The following is an 8,236-nucleotide window of genomic DNA, read 5'->3' on the forward strand; positions in this document are numbered from 1 at the left end:
AGTTTGTTTGGGTTTCCCAAGACCTAGCTGTTTAAACATTTTACAAGGCATAACATTAATGCTCGCCCCTAAATCAGCCAATGCATTATTCACGTTCAAACTACCAATTAAACAAGGAATTGTAAAACTCCCTAGATCTTTCAACTTGTTGGGTAGCTTATTCTGTAGAATGGCTGAGCAAACTGCGTTCAACTCTACATGCGACGCCTCAGCCAACTTCTGTTTGTTTGCTAAAAGCTCTTTTAAGAATTTAACTACGTTCTGCATCTGCGAAAGAACTTTAATAAATGGTAAGTTAATATGTAATTTCTTTAATAGTTTAAGGAATTTACCAAATTGTTCATCAATGTGGTCTTTCCTTGTCGCATTGGGGTATGGCACACGAGGTTTGTACTCTCTACTTATCGATTTTTGCTCATTGTGGTCCGTCTCACCTTTACCCTTACTTACCATAATTCCTTGCCTCGATTCTAGTTCAGGTTCAACTAACCCTTCCTTATCTCGAACGGTAATCGCATTAAGTTGTTCATTTGGGTTCGATTCAGTATTACTCGGCAAGCTACGTTGTGGTCGTTCAGAAATCAGTTTGGCGAGTTGGCCTATCTGGGTTTTAAGCCCATGAATCGACGCTTGTTGATTCTTAAGTTTTGTCTCAGTATTCTAAAAACGAGTTTCTGACACTGAGATAACCTTCGTTAGCATCTCCTCAAGGTTTGGCTTTTTTTTTTGTTGGTAAGATGGTTGTTGAAAACCCGGAGGATGTTGTGGCCTTTGGTTTCCTTGACCACCCCACGAGAAATTGGGATGGTTCCTCCAACCTACATTATAAGTATTACTGTATGGGTTATTTTGAGGTCTAGAATTATTGTTTCCCATATATTGAACTTGTTCCTCCTCAGTGCTAGGATTGAAAGATTGATATTCTGTGTGTACTCCTCCATTTACATCGCACCTCATCACTGGATATACCTGAGTAGAACCATATAAACCGTCAATATTTTTATTTAAAAGTTCTACCTAGTTAGATAGCATACTGACCGCGTCAAGATTGAAAACATCGGTTGCTTTTGTCGGCTTCGATCTCATAACTTGACATTGATAGTTATTCAGTGACATCTCTCCAATAAATTCATAAGCCTCTTCAAGTGTTTTGTTATTCAAAGTTCCACCGGCGGCTGCGTCGATGAGTTGTCTTATTTAGGGGTTCACACCATTGTAAAAAGTCTGAACCTGTAACTATAAATGTAACCCATGGTGAGGGCACCTTCTCAATAGATCCTTGTATCTCTCCCATGCATCATAGAGTGTTTCTAGATCCATCTGCACAAAAGAAGAGATAGCATTCCTCAACTTAGCCATTTTAGCCGGCGGAAAATATTTAAGTAAAAAATTTTCGGTCATTTGTTCCCAAGTAGTGATTGACCCTCATGGTAACGAGTTTAACCACTGTTTAACCTTGTTCTTCAATGAAAAAGGAAACAACCGAAGGTGAATGGCATCGTCAGAAACGCCATTGATCTTAAAAGTGTCGCAAAACTCCAGAAAATTCACCAAATGAGTGTTTGGATCCTTGTCCTACAAAACGTCAAACTAAACAAACTGTTATATCATTTGAATTGTGTTAGGTTTCAGTTCAAAATTATTTGCAGCAATAGCACGTCTAACTATATTCGATTCGGCTCCTGTTAAAGTAGATTTAGCATAATCATACATAGTACGAGGAGCAGGATTCTGATTTATTGGATCTGCAGCAACCACAGGAGGAAGCTGATTATTCTGATTTTTATTCATCTCCTCGGTTGTGGTTTGAATATCGTCTTCTTGTCCTTCCTCTATGTCAAGTAGGCTTCGCCTAATTTCTCTTCGATTTCTGCGAGCTGTGCTTTCAAACTCACTATCAAAAAGTAATGGTCCTGATGGGTTTCTTCTAGTCATAAACTAATTAAACATGTCAGAAGAAAACAAAGACAATTTAGCAAAATTAATAAAACTAAAATAAAATTTAAATTTCAATAAAATAAATGGCTAAAGTAATAAAAATTAAACGTTCCTAATATTTTAGTTCTTGGCAATGGCGCCAAAAATATGATTGATGCAAATCGCGATAAGTTTTAAATTTATGATTGATCGTACTTGAAAACTAACTATTATCACGATAAAGGCAAGCGCACCTATCAAACAATAGTATAGTTTATAGCAAGATCGGAATGTCGAACCCACAAGAACTAAAAGTACTAGTATTAACTCTATTTTTATTATCTAGCTTAAAAATAAAGGCGTTTGTTTTATCTAAATTAATTAACTAAACTAATAATGCACAGGAAGAAAATTGGGGAAATACTTTTGGGAAAACTGATCGATTTGGACAATACCCAAGGGAAAATCCACCTAGACTTCACTTGTTATTTGACTCTGAATCAGACGGTTTATTCAGTTGACTTGATCTGTAGTAATCCGTAAGTTATATTATTATCTCTCTCGAGACTAACAACGTCTAACCCCAGGTTGATTAATTGAAATCTCTTTCTAATTAAAACCCCTAGTGTTTCATTAACTCGACCTATGGATTCCCTTATTAGGTTTCACCCTAACCCGGCAAAATTATGTCGTCCTATGTCTACGGGTGCAATCAACTCCACTTAATTATGCTAGATCTACTCTTAGACAGGGACTTTTGCTCCTCTGAATAAGCACATCAGTACTTGAATCAATGTCCTGAAATATTAAAACAAGAATTAAGAACACATAATTAAGAACAAATCAAGTATTTATCATACAATTCAGAAAATAATAGCAAGATTCATCTTAGGTTTCATTCCCCTTAGGTATTTGGGGAATTTAGTTCATAAGTGTAAAAGAAAACATCTCAGAAGAATAATAATAACAAAACATAAAGAAACCTAAAAAATCCCGAAGGAAATTGAAGGGAGATCTTCAGTCTTGAAGGAGAATTCGACTTCTGAGATGGATCAATCGGCTTTCTTCGAGTAATTCCTTGCCTCCTACTCCATGTGTCTTCTTTAGGTACCTCGTGGGGTGTTTATATAGGCTTTAGAATGCTTCAAAACCCTCAAGAGTGGCCTTTTCCGAATAGGACTAGACTTGGGCTTGATAGGGACACGCCCGTATGACACGCTAGTGTGAGGTCGCGTAGGTCGCGTTACAATCTGTTAAATAGACACGGGCATGTGAACTACCCGTGTGAGGAAGTCTAGGCCGTGCTGATTTCCTACGTTGACCCATTTTCTCCATTTTTGGCCCGTTTCTTGCTCTTTTTACTCTCCTGTGCTCACCTAAGTATAAAACATGAAATTAAAGGATTAAGAGCATCGAATTCACCAAATCTAAAGATAATTCTTCCAAAAATGTGCTATGCATGGGATAAAAATATGTATAAATTACGATTTATCACACATATAAGCCAACATTGGCCAAATTAAACTATACATGCTATTATAACCAAAATTAAACAACCGAATGTTCCAAAAGAGCCGATGGATACTGTGATATAGCTCTGACAAGCTTCCAACCTGAACGAGCTTCCAAATCACTAAAAACACGAAAAAATAACACAGAGTAAGCATTTAATCTTAGTAAGTTCGTATAACATAGAATTTAACTTACCATTTAATCACATTTAAGGTAATCATACAAAGCATATCTAAACTCAATTTGGCCAAAAGCCTAAATACATATCCTCATCAACCATGTTAGTCATGTAATTCATATAAATATCAAGAAACATGTATAAGCTCAACAATAATCAAACTTTCATGTACATATAATTTCCATATCATGTATCTATATATCATGTACAATTCATTTTCATATATCTTATGTAAATACATGTAGTAGTTCATATTGAACTCATGTAATCTCGTAACAGAACAATGCCCGTTAAACTATTTAGAATATCGTTGGATACGCGGGTAGTACACATGAGGTGTACTGAACTATAATTCGTTAATTCATGTACATGTATGCTCATACGAGCTATGAATCAGTATTCTCTCACGAGCTATGAATTGGAAAGCTCATACGAGCTGAGAATTGATAAGCTCATAAGAGTTGTGGTATGTCTACAACACATGCAGGATCTCAACCAAATTGGTAACCCTAATGACATGTCATTTGTATCCTACAATTCCTAAGGTTCAAATGGGGCTCGATAATCATTGTACGTCATTGGATATGCAAGCGGTATTCATATATGATGATAATGCAAATAACATACATCTAATTCAATCAAAGCATATAATTACACAATTTAATTACACGAACTTACCTTGACGGTGTACGAAGATACGAAGGTGACTAATCTGATTTTTTTCTTTTGCCCAGGTCTAACTCCGTATGATGTCTAACTAGATCTATACGAATGAATTTAACTTAATTCAATATAATTTGTAACACCCCCTAATCCCACGCTGTCACCGGAATAGGGCTAGGAGATATTACCGGACTTATACACTAACATTTATACAAAACCCAGTCATACACTTAACATTTCAGATCAATATTCATCAAATTTCATCATAAAGTCCCTAATATAGGCCTATGGGGCCCAAAATATGTTTTAGAAGTGATTCGAAACTAAACTGGCAACTTTAGAAATTTTTTTTCCTTAGAGATAGGGGCACACGCCCGTGTGGCCTGGGACATGCCCGTGTGGCCTGGAACATGCCCGTGGGGCCAGGCCGTGGGTAAATCTGACTTGCACACACGACTGTGGCAACAGCCCATGTGACATAAACAGAGGGCCACACGGCCTGAGCACACGCCCATGTGCCTTGGCCGTGTGAAAACATGATTTTTGACAATTTTTTATGCTATTTTCACTTGCTAAACACATCTAATTCTTGCCCAAACTTTTATTGATAATTATTAAACCAAATATCATACATTATGCCACTTGGACTTAGCAAATATTCATTAATTCACTTTAAAACCTCTTAAGGATCACTTACCACAATTTATATCAAAATTTACTACATTATCATACTAGTCAAACTCATGTAAATTTGATTTCTAAAAGATACACATTTCATACCATGCTTCAACAACTTTCATGTTTATACACTATTATATACAAAATAACACCTTAACAACCTAGGTACATGCCATTTTACCAAAAGAAAAGTATTCACCACTTTGAGTCCGAGATTGGCTTGGATGCTGAGTCCTTAACTTTCTTTCGTACCTAGACTGCATGTAAACATACCGTCACTGAGTATACACTCAAGGGTATTTCTATAAACTAATACTTAAAACAATAATAAGCTATGTATATACATTGTAACATAACTTTTTATTTCATAATCTTATTAGCTTCATCACTTACCTTTAACTTATAGCTCTTAAATGTATTTAAACAAATCTTTTTATACTTTTCATATCATTCAATATCTTTCAATACTTGTAAAACAGTCACATAATCAATAGCAGTCAGTCTTTGTCTTTAGTACTTTCAATTACCCCTATTAACATAACTCGGACCTGGACGAATACACAGATCCAACCCACACACCGGTGATAATGTACAGTCTTTCATTGGTCGAAACCGAAATACACCGTAGGGTAATAGTAACAGTAGCAATAACAGTCATAGTCAGGTACAGAGTACCTCTTCGGAATGAATCCAGAATAGTCACAGTAGTCGACACATATAGTGTCTCATCGACACACAGTCGGAATATCCCTGAACACTTCCAATCCGATGGCATGCCAATTATGTCCGACTAGTGCGATACTTGTTAATAGGGTGTACAAATCATTACATTTCAATACAAAAGTAGTAATAATTTCTATCATATCATTCATTAAACATTCTAACTACTAAGAATAGCAATTACATTGTATTAAATCATTAAGCATAGTTTATAGAAATACAAACCGAATTTCTCGAGTTTACTTGATATCCTCGTTCACTTTCTCCTTTCCCTTTTTCGATGATGTTTCCGGTGCTACGTTGGCTACATAAAATTTAACATTTAAAATTATCAGTATATATTATTTAATAACACACTCTTGTATTTTCATGTTTCTTTTACTTAAATTCCAATTTAGTCCTTCCACCATAACTATTCTTTTTCTTCAAAATAAATCCTATATTTTCATTCAATTATCATTTTAAACTATTCCAACTCTTAAATTTTCAGCATAAAACACTAATTATAACATCTTCTCAATTCAATCCCAATTATTACAAGACCTATATTTTCTTTCACAATTTAATCCTTCTCCCACTTCTAACTTGAATTTCCATCAAATTAACACTTCATTCTTCCATTTATTCAACTTAATCAACATCTAAAAATTCAATATCTTTCTAAATTTCAACATAACTCAAGTAGTATTCTTTCCTAGGATTCCATAGACATCAAAATTTCAAGAAAAGGGATCAAATTGACTTACCAATCAAGCGTGGAACTTCAAAACCCTAAATTTTCCTTTTCTTTTTCTTTCCCTTTTTTCTTTCTTTCTTTTCCTGCTTTGTTTCGTTTCCATTCATCCTTTTATTTCTTTCTTTTATTGTATTTAATTACTTTATTATATTATATTATTATAATACACTTTAATCATTTTATTATTTCTTATTTAATAAGTAAATTTTTATTTATACATACATTTGTACCAATTAAAATAATACAATTGTATTCATACATACCACACACTTCTCTCTTAAGCCTTATTTGCTAATTTAGTCCCTTGAATTTTCTATAGTTTATAATTAAATTTTTACACTATATTCGGTCTAGTCCTTTCACTAAATTAGCCTTGATTAAGCTAAATTTACTTAATTAAAATCTAATTAACCTCTCACTTAACTTCGTAAATATTTCTAATAAATATTTACAAATCTAATATCTAAAATCGAAGACCCAAAAACTCACTTTTTCGATGACCTAAAAATTTGGGTTATTACATAATTAATATTCAATTTTGTAACAGCCCGGTATAGACCCTAGTTAGAACAGTGGTTTCAAGAATATAAATTCGAGTCAAAAAAATATTTTAATATTATTTTCCATGCTTATAAGTTGTGAATTGATATGTGTGAAAGTTTCGTGAGAAAATTTTATCATTTGTGTGCTTAATTTTGAAAAAGGACTTAATTACATAAAATGTAAAATTTGTCTTCTATTTGAATAAGTGTTAAATTACTATGTCTTTAAATATGTGAGGCGCTTATGTTGTAAATGGACCATTGAATTCATGAATAGACATTAATGGACACTAGTTGGTGGAATTTTACTTATATTAATAAGGGTTAAATTGGTAACTGGCTAAATAATGGTGATTTAATTAAACAAAGGCATGAAAATAAGCCATTTTATGTTCATCCATCACTAAAAATCAAAGAAAAATAAAATAATAAGCAAGCTAGCGTTTCGGCACTTAGATTGGCTAATTAAGGTATGTGTTTTGATTCGTTTTTGATAATTTCTACGTTTTTGTGATCGTTGTTAAGTGTTCTAGCAAGCCCATGTCTCAATTTCTGAAATTTTTGATGATTTTGAGTTGAGCAATTGATGAAATTATAAGTTTTATGAAGTTTGAGATATGTGTTAGATTATCATGTTTTGTATTGGGATTTTTGATGAATTTGAGTAATTTGGACTAAATAGTGAAAATGAGAAATTGTGGGGCTAAAATGTGAAATAAATGAAATGTGTGGGCTTATATGAGCTAAGGTAAAATCCGGCTAGGCAATGGTATAAAGAAATTTTTTGTATTTTGTGATTTTATGAATTAGGGACTAAATTGTTAAAATGTGAAAATGTGACAGTTAAATTGTAAAATGCCCAAAATATGTGTATATGGATTGAATTGAATGATTTTTTGAATAAAAGGGTTAATTCTGAATACATATAGATCAAGAAACGAGGAATTCAGATTTAGATCGAGGAAAATCGAAGATTATCGAGTAAACGATTCGAATTGTCAATTCCGAGTACAAGGTAAGTTCGTACGTGATAAATAATGTTACAATTTATGTTTTAATGTTTTGATAATATATAAATTGTATATATTTGAGCTTGGTTTGAATACGATGATAAATCGACTATGTTCGACACTAAGTGTGCGATTCAAACAGCTTCGGCTATAAATAGCACTAAGTGTGCAAGTTGGAATAGCTTTGGCTATATGAGGCACTAAGTGTGGGATACCGAGATAACTTCAGTTAGTTGAAATGGCACTAAGTGTGCGAGATCTTTATAGCTTCATCTAATCA

At 33.6% G+C, this 8,236-nt stretch overlaps 1 non-coding gene across 1 annotated transcript; it reads left to right on the forward strand.

The window, feature by feature from the left end:
- The first annotated feature begins 1,246 nt into the window (after nt 1–1,246).
- On the forward strand, nt 1,247–1,353 carry LOC128287333 (small nucleolar RNA R71). Its single transcript, XR_008278033.1, has one exon. It is a non-coding gene; the product is annotated as a small nucleolar RNA R71 (small nucleolar RNA).
- The last annotated feature ends 6,883 nt before the right edge of the window (nt 1,354–8,236 follow it).

Source organism: Gossypium arboreum, chromosome 13, assembly GCF_025698485.1.
Source record: "Gossypium arboreum isolate Shixiya-1 chromosome 13, ASM2569848v2, whole genome shotgun sequence".
NCBI lineage: Eukaryota > Viridiplantae > Streptophyta > Magnoliopsida > Malvales > Malvaceae > Gossypium > Gossypium arboreum.